This window comes from Stomoxys calcitrans, chromosome 3 (genome assembly GCF_963082655.1).
Source record: "Stomoxys calcitrans chromosome 3, idStoCalc2.1, whole genome shotgun sequence".
NCBI lineage: Eukaryota > Metazoa > Arthropoda > Insecta > Diptera > Muscidae > Stomoxys > Stomoxys calcitrans.
In genome coordinates, this window is record NC_081554.1 from 61,554,005 (window position 1) to 61,578,819 (window position 24,815).

The following is a 24,815-nucleotide window of genomic DNA, read 5'->3' on the forward strand; positions in this document are numbered from 1 at the left end:
TGGTTATTTGAAGGCAAAAATAACTCGCCTTGTCATCTCCAATATCATTGGCACTCAGTATTTAAACAAGAGCCAGTGCCACCTGACCCCTCACCGATCCTCTCCCCTCAAAATTGAACCAATTCACGAGTTGGAACCTGATTTAGACATAAAAAATCTGAAGCACTCAGAGAAATTAAAAGCTTTTCAATAAAAATCAATGAACTATTTTAAACATTTCATCAGTTATCTAACTTCTTTGCACTTAGCAATACTCAAGAAAAAAAATTTTTAATTGTGGAATTAAATTTCATTGCTTGCCAAAGTGCTCTTCAAGCGCTCAGGCGAACAGAGTAAACGAAGATTTTTATTTATGTTTTAAAAGCTGCTTTTAAAAAATTCGTGAAACATGATATACACTATGGTCTATTTGAATAAATGACTTCTAGTTTTGGAGGAGCACAAGAACGAGAGGTTCCAATATTGGGTTGCCAAAAAAGTAATTGCGGATTTTTCAAAAGAAAGTAAATGCATTTTTAATAAAAATTAGAATGAACTTTAATCAAATATACTTTTTTAAACTTTTTTTTCTAAAGCAAGCTAAAAGTAACAGCTGATAACTGACAGAAGAAAAAATGCAAATACAGAGTCACAAGCTGTGAAAAAATTTGTCAACGCCGACTATATGAAAAATCCGCAATTACTTTTTGGGCAACCTAATAGTTCGTTTATGTGGCGTATTTGCCAAGTTTTCAAGAGTTTTCTATAAAGAAAAGTAAAATGAATATAACTGACGAATCCCTCAAGAAGAAGTGCAAGATGGGGTTGTGTGAATGGGTGACATGATGAATATCGGATACCAAGTAACGGTTCTGAATGAATTTAACTTGCCAAAGGTATGGCAAATCCTTGTCCCTTTCTCTCCTCAACCGTGGACAATGATCTTCCAGGGTGTTACTATAACTTCAACAAACATGGAATGTAATGACTCAGCATGTGTCATGAGTTTCACATCTTCTTATATATAACAAGTAAGAGCTTGCCGAGTTCGACCGGGTCCAATCTTATATACCCTCCACCATGGATCACATTTGTCGAGTTCTTTGCGCGGTATCTCTTTTTAGGCAAACAAAGAATATTGATATCAAGTTATAGTCCGAATCAAGTTATAGTCCGAATCGGACCATTAACGAATGCTGAACATTATAGAAGTCATTGTGTAATATTTCAGTTCATTCGGATAAGAATTGCGCCTTGTAGGGGCTCAAGAAGCAAAATCGGGAGATAGGTTTATATGAGAGCTGCGTCAAGCTATTGATCGATCGAAACCATATTAGACACGTATGTTGAAAGTCATGAGAGAAGCCGTTGTACAAAATTTCTTCGAAATCGGATGAGAATTTCACCCTCTAGAGGCTCAAGAAGTCAAGACCCAAGATGGGTTTATACGGCAGCTATACCAGATAATCAACCGATTTGAACCATACTAAGCACAGTTCTTGGAAATACCACATCCAAAATTTCAGCTCAAGAAGTCAAGATCCAAGATCGGTTTATATGACAGCTATACCAGATTATGAACCGATTTGAACCATACTAAGCACAGTTCTTGGAAACACCACATCCAAAATTTCAACCAAGAATTGTGCCTTCTAGAGGCTCAAGAAGTCAAGACCCAAGATCGGTTTATATGGCAGCTATATCAAAACATGGATCGATTTGAACCATACTAAGCACAGTTGTTGGAAGTGATACCAAAACACCACGTGCATAATATCAGTCAAGTCGAACGAGAATTGCGCCCTCTAGAAACTCAAGAAGTCAAGACCCAAGATCGGTTTATATGGCAGCTATATCAAAACATGGATCGATTTGAACCATACTTAGCACAGTTGTTGGAAGTGATACTAGAACACCACGTGCATAATATCAGTCAAATCTGACGAGAATTGCGCCCTCTAGAGGCTCAAGAAGTCAAGACCTAAGATCGGTTTATTTGGCAGCCATATCAAAACATGGATCGATTTGGCCCATTTACAACTCCAACCGGCGTACACAAACAAAAAGTATTTGTGCCAAATTTCAAGCAGCTAGTTTTACTCCTTCGAAAGTTAGCGTGCTTTCGACTGACAGACAGTCGGACGGATGGACAGACGGATGGACGAACAGATGGACGGGCGGACGGACAAGCGGACGGACGGACGGACAAGCGGACGGACAGACGGACGGGCGGACGGACAGACAAGCGGACGGACGGACGAACAGACGTACGGACAGATGGACGGACGGACGTACATGGCTAGATCGACATAAAATGTCACCACGATCAAGAATATATACTTTATGGGGTCTCAGACTAATGTTTCGAGAAGTTACAAACAGAATGACGAAATTTGTATACCCCCATCCTATGGTGGAGGGTATAAAAACGGTTGAACCAATTTCCATGAAATTTTCATTGATGGTGCATAATGATCCCGTGGTGAAAATATGCTACTACATTTTTTGATATCTGAAGGGGGGGCGGACTCTCCCCCTCACCCTTATTTTCAGAAACGCCAGACATCGGTGATGGGTGGTGCGATTTAAGCGAAATTTTGTGTGCTCTCTTATAGTACCCTAAAAATAAAAAATAGTATCCAAATTTCGGATGGGGTACCTAGGAGGACCGCCCCACCCTAACACCTACCAAATATATGTTTAGGCCCATCACAACAATATGGCACTCAAATGAAAGGCAGTAAGGATAAGAAAATGTATCTGATATCCAATTGTCGGACTAAGTGTTAGGGGGACCACCCCAACCCAAAGTAGAATACGAATCTGACATCAAAGTGTGGCACCAAGTTTCTGGGGGTCCACCCCTTCCCCAAAACACCCCCCAAATAGGATTTATTTACTGACCGTGGCAATATGGGGCTTAGATAAAAGGTATTTGAGTGTAGAATACGAATCTGATATCCAAATGTGGGACCAAGCGTTTGGGGGGCCGACCAACCTCAAGAACATCCCCCAAAGAGGGCAAATTTACGACCATAGCAATATGGGGCTCAAATGAAAGGTCTTTGGGAGTAAAGCAGGAATCTGATATCAGTATTCGGGAAAAAGTGTCTATGAGGCCACCCCACCCCCATTACACCACCCATATAGAACGTATTTGCAGATCATTCCAATATGGGGCTGTAATAAGAGGTATTTTAGAGTAGAACACCAATCTGATACATATTTCAAGGACCAAGTCACTGAACAGCCTCCCCATCCCCCAAAACACTCGGTCATGTTTGTGACTATGGAAATATGGGCCTCAAATGAAAGGTATTTGGGAGTAGACCACGAATCTGATATCAAAATTCTGGACCAACTGCCTAGGAGACGTCCCACCCCCATAACAACCCCCAAATGGGAAGGATTTGCTCACCAAGACAATTTGGGTACTAATGGGAGTGGATCTAGATCTTGATAGTTTTTATAGCCCATAGCCCAAACCAGACATATTTGCTGCTTTGCTTTTGCAATATGGGATTAAATGAACAGTATTTGGGACCATCACCCACTCCAAAGCAGTCCATTTACTGGAGGGCCAATGATTGAGGTCATCCAGATAAACCTCCACCGGAGCGAAACAGTTACACATGCTCTGATGGAGAAAAGCAGCAGAGGCAAGATTTATATTGCCTTATTTAGTAGTGGTGTGACAGGAAACTGGTCACACCATCGCGGTATAATCGAGGCGACGATAGGAATTCTGGAAGGATAGAAGAGGTTTCAGATCGGCTACCTAATATGACACTTAAGTTCGAGTGAGAGACACTGCTGCCAAAGGCACAGTCTTGCATTGACGGAACTCTGGCATTGTCATCTGGGAGATCATAGAGGATAAAATGGGCTTGGGGGCCTACATTGAGAACTCAAAGACTGAAATCTGGCAGGCGGAGATCCGGGCGATCACTTAAAGCGTGAAATGGTGTGGCGTTAACCCGAGGACGTCAAGTTTCAACATAATTTTTTGCGGACAATAATCTGGACATCAGGGCAATAGCAATCAGGACGGTAAGGTCAAAAACAGTCTTGGAGTGTAAGAAGGAGATTACCGCCATCTCTGAGGATGACACGGTCCGCACCGATTAGGTGCCGGGACATAACGGAGTAAAGGGGAATGGAAGAGCAGACCAGAGGACTGCCACCAAAAACTTGGGTTAACCCGAACCCTTTCAGGCGACGCATTCCTAGTTAAGAGCGTGGGAACTTTAAAACAGCAAAACGGTCGGTAGAACGATGAAAATCTCTAAGGGAGATCCGCGATACTTTTCTTATATCAATGAATGCAGTCCGATTAAACTTTAAGCTCAATGAAAAGAGGCCCTTTTTTATGGCGAGTCCTAACGGCGTGCCGCATAGCGACGTCATTTGGAATTTTTAACATATCAGAATACCTCACAAATGTAACCAGCAAAAAAATTTTCATGTTTGACCCATTCAAAAAATGCATCTTTTCGTAGAGCTTGTTAAACGAATTGCTTATTATACCCACCACCGACGGATGGGGGTATATTCATTTCGTCATTCCGTTTGCAACACATCGAAATATCAATTTCCGACCCTATAAAGTATATATATTCTTGATCAGCGTAAAAATCTAAGACGATCTAGACATGTCCCTCCGTCTGTCCGTCTGTCTGTTGAAATCACGCTACAGTCTTCAAAAATAGAGACATTGAGCTGAAACTTTGCACAGATTCTTTTTTTGTCCATAAGCAGGTTAAGTTCGAAGATGGGCTATATCGGACTACGTCCTTCGTCAATTTGGTTCAGATCGGTCCAGATTTGGATATAGCTGCCATGTAGACCGATCCTCCGATTTAAGGTCTTAGGCCCATAAAAGCTACATTTATCATCCGATTTTGCTTTAATTTGGGACAGTGAGTTGTGTTAGGCCCTTCAACGTCCTTCGTCAATTTGGGTCAGATCGGTCGAGATTTGGATATAGCTGTCATATAGACCGATCCTCCGATTTAGGGTCTTAGGCCCATAAAAGCCATATTTATTATCCGATTTTGCTGAAATTTGGGACAGTGAGTTGTGTTATGCCCTTCGACATCCTCCGTCAATATGGCTCAGATCGGTTCGGATTTGAATATAGCTGCCATATAGACCGATTCTCAAATTTAGGGTCTTAGGCCCATAAAAGCCACATTTATTATCTGATTTTGCTGAAATTTGGGACAGTGAGTTGTGTTAGGCCCTTCGACATCCTACGTCAATTTCGCCCAGATCGGTTCAGATTTGGATATAGCTGCCATATAGACCGATCCTCCGATTTAGGGTCTTAGGCCCATAAAAGCTACATTTATTATCCGATTTTGCTGAAATTTGGGACAGTGAGTTGTCTTATGCTCTTCGACATCCTCCGTCAATATGGCTCAGATCGGTTCGGATTTGGATATAGCTGCCATATAGACCGATCCTCCGATTTAGGGTCTTAGGCCCATAAAAGCCACATTTATTATCCGATTTCGCTGAAATTTGGGACAGTGAGTTGTGTTAGGCCCTTCGACATCTTTTGTCAATTTGGCTCAGATCGGTCCAGATTTAGATATAGCTGCCATATAGACCGATTCTCAAATTTTGGGTCTTAGGCCCATAAAAGCCACATTTATTATCCGATTTTGCTGAAATTTGGGACAGTGAGTTGTGTTAGGCCCTTCGACATCTTTCGTTAATTTGGGTCAGATCGGTTCAGATTTGGATTTAGCTGTCATATAGACCGATCCTCCGATTTAGGGTCTTAGGCCCATAAAAGCCACCTTTATTATCCGATTTTGCTGAAATTTGGGACAGTGAGTTATGTTAGGCCCTTCGACATATTTTGTCAATTTGGCTCAGATCGGTCCAGATTTAGATATAGCTGTCATATAGACCGATCCTCCGATTTGGGGTCTTAGGCCCATAAAACACGCATTTATTGCCCGATGTCGCCGAAATTTGGGACAGTGAGTTAAGTTAAGCCCCTTGACATACTTCTGCATTATCGCACAGATCGGTGCAGATCTGGATATAGCTGCCATATAGACCGATCTCTCGGTTTTAGGTTTTGTGGCCATAAAAAGCGCATTTATTGTCCGATGTTGGCGAAATTTGGGATAAAGAGTTAAGTTAAGCCCCTCCACATATTTCTGCTATGGGACATAAGGAATGAGTTTTGCACCGGATTTTGACGAAAGGTGATTTCCATATATACCCTAGGTGGTGGGTATCCAAAGTTCGGCCCGACCGAACTTTACGCCTTTTCACTTGTTTTTAACCTACTTTCCCTAAAAAATGCTACACCTCTAACCATATCCGAAAAGTGAAACTTAAATTAACGTCCTTAACTTTTTTAAGGATCACAACAATTTTCTTTCTTCATGCTATATTTCATGATCCATCATCTCTAATTCTTTCTTTTCCCTTTCAAACTATTTCCCTACAGATCGTCAGAAAATCGAAGGACAACAAGAATCGGCATCCACCAGTGGTAGCAGTAGCACTCAAAAAGATTCATCTGCCTCCGCAGAAAAAAGAAGGCGGCAGCCAACAAAGGTGAGTGTTTTTTTTTTATACCAGCATGGCATAGCACACCACATCACATCCTACCTACCACACCACATGATACCCTATTTTTGAGGCCAATGCCAATTTGGGGTTCAAATAGATGATATTTGAGAGTAAACCACCAGCATGGATATATTCTCAGGGCTATCCAAAACACCCCTAAATCGAGCATATTTACCGACCACGTCAATGTAGGGCTCAAATAAAGGTATTTGAGAGCGGAAAACGAATCTGATATCCACATGTGGGACCAAGTATTTGGGACACCGCCCCTTTTCTCAATATTGCCAGCTTTTTCTAGGCCTAATATTTTTGGGCGCTAAATTTTCTTTTCAGTATTTTCAGCTTATAACATGAGTTCTAAAATTTTATTCCTCCAACCTAGCCAATATTTTACACTTTTATCACTGCTCTTATTCATATGGCCCAGAGTGTAGCTGTAGATGTTTGTAGCATCATTGTGATGACATTTAAAATTTATTCATTCATGACCTGCTTTTTAGCTCACAATTGCAAACATAAGAGCGAACTGATTCAAAGTGTATTTATGCATAACACCACTTCTATGCGTCCATTCAACCAGGCAGGCATCTATCCAACCGAGCAACTATTCAACCTCAACCAACTAACAAGGATGTGAATATGCTCGCAAGAGAGATATACCAAGAGGATATCTTTGAATGAAATGATTCCATTTACAGATGTCATTCGCATAAAACCCCATAGCCACACACACACACACACACACATACACCAGCCAGCATGTATTATGGACAAACAAATATAGATATTAAGGATAACAAATCCTTAAATGCATTCGAATAACATGTGGGTCACGCATTATGCATCTTTGGTACTTGGCATGGTAGTAGTAGTAGTAGTGGGGTTTGGGGGGTATAGTTGAATCCATTTTTATTCAACATCCAAAACAGACAGTCGATTGGAATCATGTTAAACGTATGCGTAAAGGGATAAGGGCATGTTGTCAACTTCAATGAATTCGATTGAGAAATACCGATTTTAATGGCTGCCAGGCAGCTTCGATGCTTTTAGGGAATGTGTCAATGCCACTCGGATATGCAAAGGCGGTTTTTTTGCGATGCATGATGTGCATAGTGCATGCGACACAAGCATTCCGTACAAATTGCTTAGCAAATGTGAAATACATGAATGCAATGAGATTATGCAAATCAAGTAGAAAATATTTAAAGCTAAATTGCATGTCATGACATATTTCTCAGTTATGATTGAATCGAATGTTTTTTCGGCTCGTTGTGGTGTAAACATGTACACAGTGAACTACTCGGGAAAAATTTCGTCCCACATCCAATGTGGAGATGGCTATAATGCATCGGGACTTTTATGGGGAGGGGCTACTATTGGGTTGCCCAAAAAGTAATTGCGGATTTTTCATATAGTCGGCTAAGTTTCTAAGTTTTATTAAAAATGCATTTACTTACTTTTAAAAAATCGGCAATTACTTTTTGGGCAACCATTTATACTGGGTCAAAGTAATGAGCCACTCCGTTCACTTTTCAAAGACATCCCATCGTTCTTTGTTCGAGTCAGAAACAGAGGAGTTTTCTGCTTCCAGCAGTTCTCCCAGTCTTTAGCAATTTTATAATCTATCGCCAAATAAGTCTTTGGTGACTATTAAAGAGGCACCTCCTGAGTCACCAACCAAATCGCTCCTGTTAATTATACTCACCAAAGAGGGATGGCGATATATTTATTTTGTCATTCCATTTGCAACACTTCCAAATACCCATTTCCGACTCTATAAAGAATATATATTCTTGGTCATCGTAAACATTTAAGACAATCTAGCGATGTCCGTCTGTCCGTCTATTGAAATCACGCTACAGTCTCTAACAAGTAAAAGCGTTTGGCCGGGATTGTGCTAAAATATAGGAGCTATACGGGGATTGGAGGCCACCGTAGCGCAGAGGTTAGCATGTCCGCCTATGACGCTGAACGCCTGGGTTCGAATCCTGGCGAGACCATCATAAAATTGTCAGCTGTGGTTATCCCCTCCTAATGATGGCGACATTTGTGAGGTACTATGTGAGGTACTTCTCCTCAGAAGAGGGCTCCCACTGCGGCACGCCGTTCGGCCTCGGCTATAAAAGGAGGCCCCTTATCATTCAGCTTAAACATGAATCGGACTGCACTTATTGATATGTGACAAGTTTGCCTCTGTTCCTTAATGGTATGTTCATGGGCAAATTTGCATTTGCATACGAGGGTTGACTTTTATATTTTGGGATTAGTGAACAAAAATAAATCATAGATAATAGCTTTATTGTTTCCCAAAATTCTCCCCATTTAGATCTACAGTATACCCTTTGCTTGCGTTTGAATCAGTTGCCGAAGCACTTTCTGCAAAACATGCATTCTGAACGCGTCAACAGGTGTCGAAAAACGTTGATCTCTAATTTTATTTTTTACTTACGGGAATAAAAATAAGTCAATCGGTGCCAAGTCAGGATTATAGGGCAAACGTGCTCAAAACTGCAGTTGTTTGAGTCGATGTGTGAGAGCTCGCATTGTCATGATGAAGAGTGATCCATTTTCGGCTGTCGGTTTTGCTGATTTCTTGGAAGACAACTGGCAAAAAAATGGTTGTGTACCACTCAGAATTGACAGTTTAGCGTTGTTCTAGTGGTACGACTGCAACATGTCCAGTTTTTCCAAAAATACAGGCTATTATTTGCTTGGAAGTGCTTCGTGCACGAGCAACTTCTGTTGGATTTGGCTCATCCTGAAACACCCATACAGACGACTGCTGTTTACTTTCAATTCATCACCTGTCACGATGTCATAGACGTGTTTCGAAGCACCACGATCGTACTTTTGGAGCATTTCTTTCGACCCATAGACACAAGCCTTTTTGAGCAATTAACAAATTGTGTGGGATTCAACATGAACAAATTTTATGACAGTCAAATGTTTATGGAATTTTGAATGTATGCTGGGCCCACTAATGCCTAAGGTTGTCTCTTGCAATATCAGTTGGCGTACAGCATCAATGGTTTCTGGAACAACAACAGATCTTGGATGACCTTCACGAAATTCGGCTTGGAGTGAACTACGACCTCGGTTGAATTCACCATACCATCGATAAACACGGGTCCTTGCTGGAGCATCATCGATGCACTGTTGTTGAGTTAATCCATGTAGAAAATTGTAAAAATTCTTGCACGAAAATATTCACGATTTATTTCCATTTTTTGGGCGAGAATAATCTTTTAAGTTACTGTAAACAACACAAATAGCGCTCGTATGTCAAAACGTTCTGAGTACGTATAACCTCAAAAATGTCAAGCTTTCCGATAGAGTTATCAGTTGGAAGATTGCAGCACAAGGGTTGTACAATCCCGAAATATAAAAGGCAACCCTCGTATCTGATTATGAACCGATTTGGACCGTACTTGTCACAGTTGTTTGAAGTCATAACAGAACACTATGTGCCAAATCGGACAAAAGTAGCGACTTCCAAGGGCTCAATAAGTCAAATCGGGAGATCGGTTTATATGGTAGCTATACCACGTTCTTGACCGATTTGAACCGTAATTGGCACAGATGTTAAAAGTCTAAACAGAACACCATGTGCAAAATTTCAGCCAAATCGGATGCAAATTGAGGTTTCCAGGGGCTCAAGAAATCAAATCGGAAGATCGGTTTATATGGGAGTTATATCAGGTTCTTGGCCGATTTGAACCGCACTTTGCACGGCGGTTAGAAGACATAGCACTATGTGCAAAATTTCAGCCAAATGGGCCAAAATATTAAGTATCTGTACAAAATTTCAAGTGGCGAGCTTTATGCGTTCGACCGCTATCGTGATTTCGACTCTTGATCGTCGTAAAAGTCTATCCGTCCTGTCAGTCTGTCCATCCGTCCGTCTGTCCGTCTATCCATACGCCTGTCCTTCCGTCTGTCAGTCCGTCTGTCAGTCCGTCTGTCCGTCCGTCCGTCTGTCTGTCCGTCCGTCTGTCTGTCCGTCCGTCTGTTCGTCCATCTGTCCAACTGTCCATCCGTCCGTCTGTCCATCCGTCCGTCTGTCCATCCGTCCGAAATCAAACTACAGTCTTTTAAAATAGAGATATTGAGCTGAAATTGTGCATAGATTCTTTTTTTTTTGCCCATAGGCAAAGTTCGAAGGTGGGCAATATCGGACTTTATCTTGACCGATAAAGACCGATCTGTCCATTAAAGTCATAAGCCCCTAAAAGCCACATTTATTTTCCAATTTTTCTGAAATTTGTGACAATGAGTTGAATAAGGCCATTCGACACCCTTCTTTAATTTGGCCCGGTTCAGATTAGGATATAGCTGCCATATAGGCCGAACCGTCGTTTTAGGGTCTTGGGACCATAAAAGACGCATTTATTATCTGATTTCGCTGAAATTTTGGGTTGTGAGTCATGTTAGGCCCATCGACATCCTTATTTAATTTGTCCCGTATCGGCAATGATGTGGATAGAGCTGCCATATAGGCCGAACTCTCGTTTTAGGGCCTTGCGACCATAAAAGGCGCATTTATTATACAATTTCGCTGAAATTTGGAGTAGTGAGTTATGTTAGGCCCTTTGACATCGTTGTTTATTTTGGCCCAAATTGGTCCAGATTTGGATAAAGCTGTCATATATTGTAGCTCGATCTCGCAACTTAACGTTTTAAGCTTATAAAAGGCACATTTATCGTCCGATTTCGCTGAAATTTGAAACAGTGAGTTGGGTTAGGTCCCTCGACATCTTTGTTCTATTTGACCTAGATTGGTCCAGGTTGAGATATACCTGCCATATAGACGGATCCCTCATTTTAAAGTCTTGGACCCATAAAAGGCTCATTTTTTGTCTGATTTTGCATAATGGGATCTACTATTGTTTTAAATATCCAAGCCAATTATGGTCCGAATCGGTTTATAATCTGACGTAGCTGCAATAGGTTAGCAATTCTTATTCATTATCTTTTGTTTGCGTATAAAGAGATACCGGGCAACGAACCTGCCAAATGCAATCCATGGTCAAGGGTTAATAAGATTCGGCCCTGGCGAACTTTGCACATTTTTACTTGTTTATACCCATCACAATGGATGGGGGTATACTAATCTACTCATTCCGTTTGTTACAACTCGAAGTATTGATCTGCAACCCCATAAAGTATAGATATTCTGGATCGTCTCGACGTTCAGAGTGTAGCGGTCGAACACGTAAAGCTAACCTCTTAAAATTTTGCACGGATACTTTTTATTGATGCAGGTCTTTGAAGATTGTAAATGGGTCATATCGGTTCAGATTTGGCTATAGCCTCAAATGTCATCCGATTTGCCTGAAATTTGGAACATAGACTTGAGTTATGACTTCCAACATCCGTGCGAAGTATGATCCTAGTCGGGCTATAAACAGTTATAGCCCCCTTAGTGATGAAAAAATACTTGACCCATTGGACGGAAGATGCAAGGTTTGATAAGGTTTACAGTCTGCCATCAGACTCACTTAGACAGGAGCAGGAGAATGAAGATGCTTTCTTGTTCCTACCATTGAACCTTCCAGATAGCATTAAAAAGCCCACAAACTTTCCAATGTTCACATTTGATAAATTAGACATGTTCTCAAATCGAAGAGAGTTTAATATGGAACTCCTTCTTACTGCCAGAACAGGACACATACTCAGCAGATGTTCTGTAGTCTCTTCTTCCTCAACTTCGTCACAGCAGAAGTCGTTACATGCAACCTTCAGTCTGTCAGCATGTTTTTCAATCAGACAGTGACAAATCATGGCGGACACAATGATAGAGACATGGCCAGACCACTTCGAAGCCAGATTAGGCCAAGTAATTTTGAAGAGTTAATAGCCCCCACTTTGTGACCCCTGTGTAAGGTAGTTACTAGTCTCTCCAACTCATGCTGATACAAACAGAGTATAGCTCCCTAAGCCAAGAAGCCAGTCTGTCGAACACATCTTGTTATAAAATCGGTGATACACCATCAGAGCCTTGCGATCTAAAGGAGTCGAAACTTTTTATCTCCCAAAGGATTTTCGGCTGAGACACAATATCCCCAATAACCTCCGACGAATGCATACCAGTGACAACCATACGAAAGTGAAAGATTTTCGCCCTATTACTCTGTCACCCTTTATACTGAAGACTGAAGAATACTTGATAGAAACATATTTTAGGGCAAACATCGGCAGTATCGACATCAGGATGCATAAAATAAGGGCATGTCCACTGAAACAGCCCATCACGACCTATTCGGCTACATAAAGGGTTCTCTCGCTGTCAAGGATTTTGATTCGATTTAGCCATGTCCGTCTGTGAGTACATGTATTCTTGTAATCAAGGTACAGGAAAGGGCAAGAAAGGCATCTCCTGCCCTATACACCTGCAAGAGAACTATTGGCAAAAGTTGGCGGTTTAAACCGCGTGTCGTGCGCTGGGTATATACTGCAGTTGTCACACCTATAATGCTATATGGTGTAGTGGTTTGGTGGACGGCACTTCAAAAGTCCACCTACTGTTCAATACCCAGCAAAGACAAACATAGCCCACCTGGTTGTCTAGTTTGGAACTGTCCATATGGAAGTCTATATAACTTTTTGTATCCTACACCACCACTATGGTACAGGGCATTATAAGTTTGTGCATTTGTTTGCAACCTTAAGAACGAGAAGAGCTAGACCCATTGATAAGCATACCGATCAACTCAGAATCACTTTTTGATTCCATTTATCCATGTCCATCTGTGAGTCCATATATTTTTGTAATCAAGGTACAGGTCGTATTTGTTATCCGATTATCACGAAATTTTGCACATGTCACCTTTTTGGTCAATGGACAAATGCTATTGATTTTGAAAAAAATCGGTTTAGATTTAGATATAGCTCCCATATATAGATATCAACCGACATGCACTTAAATGGCTGTAGAAACTAAAATTTTCAACCGATCTGCACAAAATTTGGCATGAATTGTTTTGTTAACGAACGTAACATATCTGCAAGCTTTCTTCGAAGTCGGTTCAGATTTGGATATAGCTCCCATCTTATTTGGTTTGTTTGTCTGTGTGTTCCTTATAGACTCAGAAACGGCTGAACCGATTTTCTTGCAATTTTCACAGATGGTGCATAATGACCTGTGGTGAAAAAAGGGTACTACATCTTTTGATATCTGAAGGGGGGGCGGACCCTCCCCCTTACCCTTATTTTCAGAAACGCCAGATCTCGGAAATGGGTGGGCGATTTAAGCGAAATTCTGTGTGCTTTCATATAGTACGCTGTTGAAATCACGATAATAGTCTAACGCGTAAAGTAGCTGCTGGAAATTTTGCACAGACACTTAATATTGGAGTAGGTCGATGGGGATTGCAAATGGGCCATATTGGTTCAGATTGGGATGTAGCTTCCATATAAATTCCTGAAATTTCGCACATGTTGTTCTGCTATGACTTCAAATAACAGTGTCAAGTATGGTCCAAATCGCTTATGAACCTGATCTAGCTCCCATTTAACCGATCACCCGATTTGAGTTCTTAAGCCTCTGGAAGCCTCAATTTTCGACCGATTTGGCTGAAATTTCGCACATATTGTTTTGTTATGACTTCCAACAACTCTGCCATGTACGCTCTATATTGGTCTATAACCTGATAGAGCTCCCATATAAACCCATTTCCCGATGTGACTTCTTGAGCTCCTGGAAGCCGCATTTTGTGTCCGATTTGGCTGAAATTTTGCACATGGTGTTCCGTTATAACTTTCAAGAACTGTGACAAGTACGGTCTAAATCGGTACCTAACCTGATATAGCTCCCATATAAACCGATCTCCCGATCTCCCGATTTGACTTCTTGAACTCTTACAAGCCGAATTTTGTGTCCGATTTGGCTGAAATTTTGCATATGGTGTTCTATTATGACTTCCAATAACTGTGTTACGTGCGGTCCAAATCAGTGTATAACCTGATATAGCTCCCATATAAACCGGTATCCCGATTTGACTTCTTGAGCCCCTGGAAGCCGCAATTTTTGTCCGACTTGGTTGAAATTTGGCACATAGAGTTCTGTTGTGACTGTTAACATCTTTGCAAAGTACGGTCCAAATCGGTCAAGAACATGATATAGCTCCCATATAAACCGATCGACCGATTTGACTTCTTGAGCCTTTTCAAGCCTCGAATCCGATTTGGTTGAAATTTTTCATAAAGTATTCTGTTATTACTCTCAGTAACTGTGCCAAGTACGGTACGATTCGGTCTATATCCAGATATAGTTCCCATATTTTAGCAGAATCCATGGTGGTGGGTTTCCAACATTCGGCCCGGCTGAACTTAGCACGCTTTTACTTGTTATCTCCTGCTGTATGGAACAAATTCCGCCTCAGATTGAATTACGCCAAGATCTCTATCGGAGAGAGTAAAAGATGGTGCTCCACTCCTAAGTAACTGGTGGCCATGCCATCAAATTACGACATTCATTAAGAAAAACGGACATGCCTGAGTGGCCCAAACAAGCAAATCCTTTCACCTATGTAAAACTTTATATTTTCAAGTGCCACAAACGGCTTTACGTATTAAGTATGCCATCTACCACAAAAAAGTGGATGTAAGGAAACACTGAATTTTGCAGCGTAACAAAATTAACATGAACTTCCAGGTGGTCTTTATGAGATTGAAGGAAAAATTCCCTCATAAAAGGAGATTAATCTCAGTTGAATTTAAAAAAAAACGAAAAAATTTCCGGAGGTAATATCCGATTAAAGAAGAAAACAAATTTGTTCATATGCATAAGCCCATGAGAGGCTTGTCTATAATACCTAAGGATACCATCTAAAATCGTCATAGTAAAACGGATCAAACAGTTTGAAAGTGCTTGATAGATGGATGCAAGATTTTGTTAGTGTGTGTGTGTGTGTGAGTGTGCATGACAACTACACTTTTTTAAAGTTTCCATGATATATTGAAGTCCTTTGAGATTCACCGGAAAGTCATCTTTAAAAAATACGATTTTATATTCTTTGCATTGCATCATACTCCCAAAATGTATTTGTGCAAGTGCTTGAGTGCATCTGAGAACTGTAAGGCAACAACAAAAACAAACCAACAAACATCTCTTGATATGCAATATGAGAACACCCATTTTGGTGTAGATTTTCATTTTTTTTTTTTGTTGCCATGCGTTGGTTAACCTTCCATTCTTTTTCTTTGGCTGCGTGCTTTGCCATTTGCAAACATTATAAAATTTGTAATGGATTCTTCTCTGCTGAAACAAGATTTACGGGGTAATGTACAATGTGTGAAAGGATGTCACATGATAGAGCATAGCAAAAAGCTGCAGGAGGAACACAACAGAATGTTGCTTAATGTACTTTAACATTCTCTTCGTTTCGGCAGTGCAGAGGAATTTTGTTTCATACCCGGGTGCAATGCATGTCACTCTAAAGCTTTTTTGTGTTATACGTTAGCTCAATTGTTTTGTTTATTGTAGTACACTGAGGAAAGGGACATCAAAATTTGCAAAGATTAGTACACTGAAAAAAAAATCGGAATTCTCGCACCTGCATTTTTATACCCTACACCACTACTGTGGTACAGGGTATTATAACTTAGTGAATTAGTTGGTAACACCCAAAAGGAAGAGAGATAGACTCATTGATAAGTATACCGATCGACTCAGAATCACTTTCTGATTCGATTTAGCTATGTCCGTCTGTCTGTCTGTTTGTCTATCTGTCTGTCTGTCCGTCTATCCATATTAATTTGTGTACAAACTACAACTCGCAATTTTCATCCGATCGTCTTCAAAATTGGCATGAGAGTATTTTTTGGTCTAGAGACGAAGCCTATTGAAATTGGAAAAAATCGGTTCAGATTTGGATATAGCTCCCATATATATGTTTGTCCGATTTGCAGTAATACTGCAATAAAATGGTCATTTGTTAACCGATTTTCTCGAAATTTAGCAGGAAAGATTTTCTTATGTCTCTTGACATTACATGTGAATTTTATAGAAATCGGTTCAGATTTGGATATAGCTCCCATATATATGTTCGTCCGAATTGCAGTAATAATGCAATAAAATGGTCAATTGTTAACCGATTCTCTCGAAATTTGGCAGAAAGGATTTTCTAATGACTCTGGTGAATTTTATGGAAATCGGTTCAGTATAAGTTATAGCTCTCACATATATGTCCATCAAATTTTGGGTAATTTGCAATAATGTTGTCATTTGTCAACCGTAGTTATTACAGTTTGAACATATTTTTGCTCGCCGAGGTCCATCAAAAATGGTTAAGAATTGGATAATAGCTTCCACATTGTACTTATAGGGTAGGTGTAGGGTATTATACAGTCGGCACCACCCGCCTTTTGCCCTTCCTTACTGGTTTAATTCCTAATTTTTTTTGCCCGTTATTTCGAAGATCATTTTTCTAATGTTGTGTCAAATTTTGGCAAACAAATTTAAAATGAAAAAAAAATTCTGCAGAGCCCGGCCCAGATGCGAACCTATAAACACGGAGCAACAGCTGGAGCCGTTGCCGTTGTCTAGCGTTCGAAGCCATTAATACAACTTCCAGCAGATGCACAGAATCATTTGTACCATGGAAGTAGTGCAGTTGTCGCAGAAAAAAAGGCATTAAGTTCGGCCGGGCCGAACTTTGGATATCCACCACCTCGGAAAATTGGACCACTTATGCACCCAAATTCAGCACGGACATTGAATGGTCGTATAAATATCAGTCACTGTTGAAAATGACAGCTACAGCTACATAATTAGTCCTATTTTTACCATATTTGGGTTGGATGGCGGGTGACTTAAACTACTCACTGTTTCAAATTTTAGCGAAATCGGTTGAAAAATAAAGCTTTTATGGGCTTCAGACCCTTTATCGGAAAATCGGTCTATATGGCAGCTATATCTAAATATATTCCGATCTGAACCATATTTGGGTCAGATGTTAGTGGGCCTAAAACTACTCACTGTTTTAAATTTCGGCGAAATCGGATAAAAAATAAAGCTTTTATGGGCTTCAGACCCTTTATCGGTAGATCGGTCTATATGGCAGCTATAGCTAAATATAATCCGATCTGAACCATGTTTGGGTCTTATATTGGGACGCCTAAAACTACTCATTTTATCAAATTTTAGCGAAATCGGTTAAAAAATAACCGATTATCGGGAGATCGGTCATATATCAGCTATATCTAAATATGGTCCGATCTGAACCATACTTCAGTCAGATGTCGGGAGGCTTAAAATAACCATTTGTTTCAAATTTTAGCGAAATCGGTTAAAAAATAAAGCTTTAATGGGCTTCAGACCCTTTATCGGCAGATCGGTCTATATATCAGCTATATCTAAATATAGTCCGATCTGAACCATACTTAAGTCGGATGTCGGGAGGCTTAAAATAACCCACTGTTTCAAATTTCAGCGAAATTGGATAAAAAATAATGTTTTTATGGACTTCAGACCCTTTATCGGGAGATCGGTCTATATGGCAGCTATATCTAAATATAGTCCGATCTGAACCATATTTGGTGTGGATGTCGGGCTATAGCTAAATATAATCCGATCTGAACCATGTTTGGGTCCTATATTGGGACGCATAAAACTACTCACTTTTTAAAATTTTAGCGAAATCGGTTAAAAAATAATGCCAATGCTTCAGACCCTTTATCGGGAGATCGGTCTATATGGCAGCTATAGTTAAATATAGTCCGATCTGGGTCCTGTACGGGGACGCCTAAAACTACTCACTTTTTAAAATTTTAGCGAAATCGGTTAAAAAATAAAGCTTTTATGGGCTACGGACCCTTTATCGGAAGATCGGTCTATATATCAGCTATATCTAAATATGGTCCGATCTGAACCATACTTCAGTCAGATGTCGGGAGGCTTAAAATAACCCACTGTTTCAGCGAAATTGGGTAATAAATAAAGCTTTTATGGGCTTCAGACCCTTTATCGGCAAATCGGTCTATATGGCAGCTATATCTAAATAAAGTCCGACCTGAACCATATTTGAACCAGATGTCGAGAGGGCTAAAACTACACACTTTTTCAAATTTCAGCAAAATCGGATGAACAATTTAGTTTTTATGGGCTATATATAACGATCTGCCGATAAAGGGTTTATATCGGCAGATCGGTCTATATACCAGCTATAAACAAATATGGTCCGATTTGCCCAGTTCAAGAACTTAACCAGCGTGCATCAAAAAGACGTATCTGTGCCAAATTTCAGCTCAATATCTCAACTTTTGAAGCCTGTAGACAGATTACAACAGACGGACGGACAGAGGGACAGACGGACAGACACACGGACATCGTTAAATCGTTTTAGAATTTTACGACGATCCGAAATATATATACTTTGTAGGGTCGTAGATTGATATTTCGATGTGTTGCAAAAGGAATGACTAAATGAATATACCAACTATCCTACTGTGGTGGGTATAAAAATCTGTCATTACGCGAAAACACATGCATTGGGAAAAGTACAGCTAATAGACGCGGTTGTCGAGCGTGGTTAATGAGGTATTTGTATCATAGAGCCGTTTTCGCAATAAATACGATTCAAATACAACATACCAACGCACGGCCATTGAAGGCATCACACCTAATATGGTTGAAAAGTCTTCTAACCAAAGGCGAAACGCGTCCCATAGTGGTTGGTGCGTATTGCGATCTCTGGATTTCCTTTTCCATTTGTAAAGAAAATCTCCGTTCATTGAGCTCGCGTCGAAAGAGAAATAAACAAAAAATGTGAAATTTAATGATCTCTTTAAAATACTAAAGTTTTTGATTTGGCATTTATAAACTGATCTTATCAAATTCTTATACAATGTCGTCATCTATGACGGTCAGTCCCCATTCTTCAGCACAGGATGTTCGAGGACTGAAATCTTCCGTAGGCGAGAAGATTATCTGCGTCAGTGCATATCCTGACTCCATTTTGTTCCAAGTTCAGTAAGAACTCAGACAACAACCAGAATCCATCAGAATGGCGAAACGACCACGCCCTGAGGCGTTCCTCTCATGACAGACGTTTTTCCCGTGACAGGCGTTCTTCGAGTGACAGCCATCCCCGCAGAGGTGAAGAGAGCTTTATTACCTGCGAAAACCACTCTGAATACCGCCTATAAAGGATCCCTCGATTCGAATCCCTAGAAGTCTCAAAAATTTGGTACACTTATGGCCTCCAACACTTACACTAAAAGAAAATTTGTAAGTTAAAACAAGTAAAAGCGAGCGGACTAAAATTGAGGCTTGTAAGGGCTCAAGAAGTCAAATCCGAAGATCGGTTTATGTGGGTTATAGACCGATTTGAACCGTACCAGGCACAGTTGTTGGAAGACATAGCAGATTAATATATGCAAAATTTCATGCCCTTTTGCAATCCCCAACGACCTACGTTAATTGTCAGTATCCCTGCAAAATGTCAAGCGGCTGGCTCTACACATTCGGCCGCTATCCCGATTTCGACAGACGGGCGGACATGGCTAGATCGACTCAGAAAGAGGTCAAGCGGATCGCGAAGGCCCTGAATGACTCGCTTGTGTCAGCATGTCTTAATGCCAAGCCAAAGGGCAAACAGCGACCGCCATGGTGGACCCCAGAGCTGGTTGGTCTAAGGAAGGACAGCAGAAGACTCTTCAACAGAGCAAAAGCCATAAGAGCACCACACGATAGGTACATCTATAAGGCTGAGCAAAGAAAATATAAGGGCGAACTTAGAAAGGCTCAGAACAAATCCTGGGTAGAATTCTGCAGCTCCGTGGAGGATACATCTGAGGCCTCTAGGCTAAGGAAGATTCTATCCTCGAGACCTATTACGGTGGGGTATATCCAGAAGTCAGAGAATGTATGGACAATGTCTAGTGAGGAAACACTAGAACTACTCGTTGATACACATTTCCCGGGAAATTCTCCAACGGACAACGAGGCGCCAGAAGAGATTGTCACTGATATGCATTCGTCGGAGGCTATTAGGGAAATTGTGTCTGAGTCGAAAATCTTTTGGGCGATAAGAAGTTTTAATTCCTTTAAGTCGCCAGGCCCTGATGATGTATCACCGGCTGAATTACAAGCTGTGTCTGATAGACTGGTTTCCTGGCTTAGGGAGATATACTCTGCTTGTATCGGTATGTTATATATACCTATGGGATGGGGGGACATTTTCATTCCGAAAGCAGGAAAACCCTACCACACGAAGGCTAAGATTTTCGTCCTATTAGTCTGTCATCCTTTATGCTGAAGACTCTTGAGAGGTTGATAGAAACATATATTAGGGCAAAGATCCCTGGAGATCGCCTGTCGCGGCCGCAACATGCGTAAAGGCAAATCCACTGAAACAGCCCTTTACGATTTAGTTGGCTACATGGAGGGTTCTCTCGCTGTTAAGGAATATGCATTGGTAGCATTTCTTGACATGGAAGGTGCTTTCAATAATGTAAAACCGACGTCAATCATGAAGGAGTTGGAGTTTCTAGGCATCAACTCTACCATAAGAAAGTTTTTTAATAACTTACTTACTAAAAGATGCATCACGGCAGGCTTGGGATCTGTGGATCTTTAAAGATGGGTTAGCAGAGGAACTCCCCAAAGAGGGGTACTGTCTCCTCTTCTTTGGAATATAGCCATTAAGAATATATTATTGTCTCTGGAAGAAAAAGGCGTAAAAGTGGTCGCGTATGCTGAAGACGTGGAAATTGCGATTAGGGGAAAGTTTCCCAACACTCTAAGAGATATACTTCAGAAAGCTCTATGTGCAACAGCAAAGTGGGCTACTGAAAGTGGTCTAGGTATAAATAAGTGCAAGAGAGAAGTAGTTCTCTTCAGCAGGAGATACAATTTGTCTACAGTGGCACCTGTCACCTCGGGAGGAGAGAATGTTCCATGTACAGAAAGCACAAAAAACCTGGATGTTTTGCTGGACAGGAAATTGAACGTCAAATCCAACATTTTGAAAAGGCCAAGAAAGGTCACTCTTGCCCTATACTCCTGCAAGAGAGCGAGCCATTAGCAAAAGTTGGGGGTTTAGAGCGCGTGTTATGTATTGGGTATAAACTGCACTTGTCGGACCTATTATGCTATATGGTGTTGTGGTCTGGTGGACGACGCTTCAAAAATCCACCTACTGCTCAATACTTAACCGGATCCAAAGGATGGCTTGTTTGTGCCGCACAGCCGCATTGAGGACAACACCATCTGATGCACTGAATTAAATGCTACATCTTATGCCTCTGGATATTGTGGCTACCCAAATTGAAGCGGCCACTGCCGTAAGATTAAGGGAGCTTTCTCATTGGTCATGTGGCGGCCACGGACACTGTGTTATACTTAATACAATATCCGATGTTCCAGACAGTGTGTATTACACCCTGCCTGAGCCGAAAAATTACTGTACCACTATTCCTGATAGAACTGATTGGAACTACGATATCCCTGGTAACAGAATTTACATTGACTTCTATACGGATGGTTCCAAACTAAACGATCAAGTGGGCTTTGGGGTGTACTCTAAAGGTCTAGAAGTGGTCATATCGACAAGGTTACCCGACCACTGCAGGTTTATCAAGCAGAGATCCTTACAATTAAGGAAGTGGTGGAATGGCTAAGATATAATGTCATTACAACGATTGGCATAAATATCTTCTCAGACAGCCAGGCAGCCATTAAATCTCTGGAGAACGTATTTCTGATAACAAAAACCGTCCTCGACTGGTGCAGATGGGTGCCGGGCCACAGAGATAACCCAGGGAATTGTAAAGCGGACGAGCTTGCGAGACTAGGAACTACTTTACACACTCCAGGGACACTGGAATCTGTGGGTATGCCTCTAGCGACATGTAAGCTATGTTTTCAGGACCAGGCCCGAAGGGCAAAGAATGATAGATGGTCACAAAGAGGGGGCTGTGAGCATTCCAAAACTATATGGCCTTATCTAGACTTGAAGAGGTCTACTGCTTTGATGTCATTGGCTAGAACAGACGGCTCAATCATTGTGTCCGTCTTGACAGTTCACTGTCTAATCGGAAAACATGCTGACAGACTGAAGATTGCCAGCAACGACTTTTGCAGAAGCTGTGAGGACGTTGAAGAAGAAGAGACTATAGAACACCCTCGGTGTGTGTGTCCCGCACTAGCAGTTAGAAGGAGTTCCACTTTAGGTTCTCATTTCTTTCCGATTTAGCTGATGTGAATATTCGCAAGTTATTGTGCTTTTTAAAGCGATCTGGATGGTTCAACGGTAGGAACTAGAAGGCATCTTCCTTCTTCTGTTCCTGTGGTATCACAATGGACGAAAACGTCTAAGTAAGTCTGATGGCAGACTGCCACTTAAACCTAACCTAACCTTACCTATGTATGTGGTTATAAAAAATTTGATACACTCAATTTCAAAGCATTTTTACTGGCTTTTGCTTCAAAGTACAAGCAAGTATCTCTATGCGTGCATGCAATGCATAGTAGCTTCAAATAAGTAAAACAAGAAGTATTAAAAGAGAATAAAAAAGTAAACATAATAAAGTGCTTGTCACAGTGATGATTTAGAAGAGCCCATGATGAATGTTGTGGTGTTGATAACATATCTATGATAAATTACAAAACGTCCAAGACCAGGCTGGTATTCTATGGCTTGCTTTAGTTGTGCCTCTCGTTTACGATAGAGAAAGAAAAAAATTTAACTATGAACATTTAACTCAACGTTGATGGAAATGTCAGCCTTCATATGCACTTTTTCATATCCTAACAGAAGAAATTTTTTAAAACAAGCAAAGGTTGATGAGGTGGGAGTGTGAAAAAAACAAAATGGAAATTTTAACAGGTAAAAAAAGATCATTAAAGGCATTGTAATGGTAGAAGAAGAAAAAAAAGAAACCATGCCTTTGAAAAAAAAAATAAATAAAGAAAATGCTAAAAATTTTCAGAAAATAAATTTAGTTGAAAGTCGTAATTATACTCTATGTACCAAATTTGTGCCAAATCAGGCAATCTTTAAAGCTTTTGGGAATCGAACAAGAATAATCGATAGATCTATTTATATGGGAGTTATATTAGGTTATGAACCGATTTGAACGATATTTGGCATGGTTGTTAGAAGTCATAACGGGGCGCTAGATGGAAAATTTTATACAAATCGCACAAAAATTACCACTTTCAGGGGTTAAAAATGAAAAATCAAGAGATCGGTATGTGTGGAAGCTATAGATTGTAGACCGATTTGGACCATACTTTGTACAACTAATGGACATCGTAACAGGGCTTTTTTAATTTAATTGGCTATGGAAGAATATTTATCTCATTAGCCGAACTTAGAATAGCGTTCCAGGAGGTTTCTCCAACCACTTGATCTTTCCATCGGGCTTTTGGTCGTCCCAACTTGCGTGTACCACTGATTGCCTTCAAAGGACTTCTTTTCGGAGCTTCTTCATCCATTCTGACAATATGACCTAGCCAACGCACCCGTTGTATTTTGATAGGTGTAACTGTTCTATGGTAGTCACACAGCTCGTGATTTGTACGACGCCTATATTCTCCATTAACGCAAACTAGTCCATATATTTTACGAAGAATCTTTCTCTCAAATACTCCAAGCACTGCCTCATCTGCTTTCACAAGTACCCATGCTTCAGAACCATCCAACAGCACGGGTAGTATCAGTGTCTTGTAAAGTGTAGTCTTCGTCTGTCGAGAGGTGGCCTTGTTTCTAAACTGCTTTCTTAGTCCAAAGTAGCATCTGTTTGCCAGTATTATTCTTTGCTTAATCTCAAAACTGGTGTCATTCGTTTCGGTTACGGCGGTGCCGAGGTAGATAAAGTTACTTACTGTCTCAAAGTTGTGGTTCCCAACTTTCTCCATATTCATTATCTGATCGGTTGAATAAGGCGTTTTTGGAGTTGACGACATGCATTTCGTCTTATGTCCATTTTCTGCCAGACCCATTTTCACTGACTCTCTTTCGATTCTTTCAAAGGCTGCAGTTACTACTTCCGGTGACCGACCTATGATATCGATGTTGCGGCATAGGCGAGTAGCATGTGTTCACTTGTGATTAGTGTGCCATATCTATTCACATCTGCATCTCGTATAATCTTCTTCAGCAGGATATTAAAGAGATCACACGATAGGCAGTCTCCTTGTCTAAATCCTCATTTAGTATTAAATGGTTCGAGGAATGCGTATCAGCAAGTGTCATCCTGCAGAGTGTTATTAATTTTGCAGGGCTACCAAACTCAGA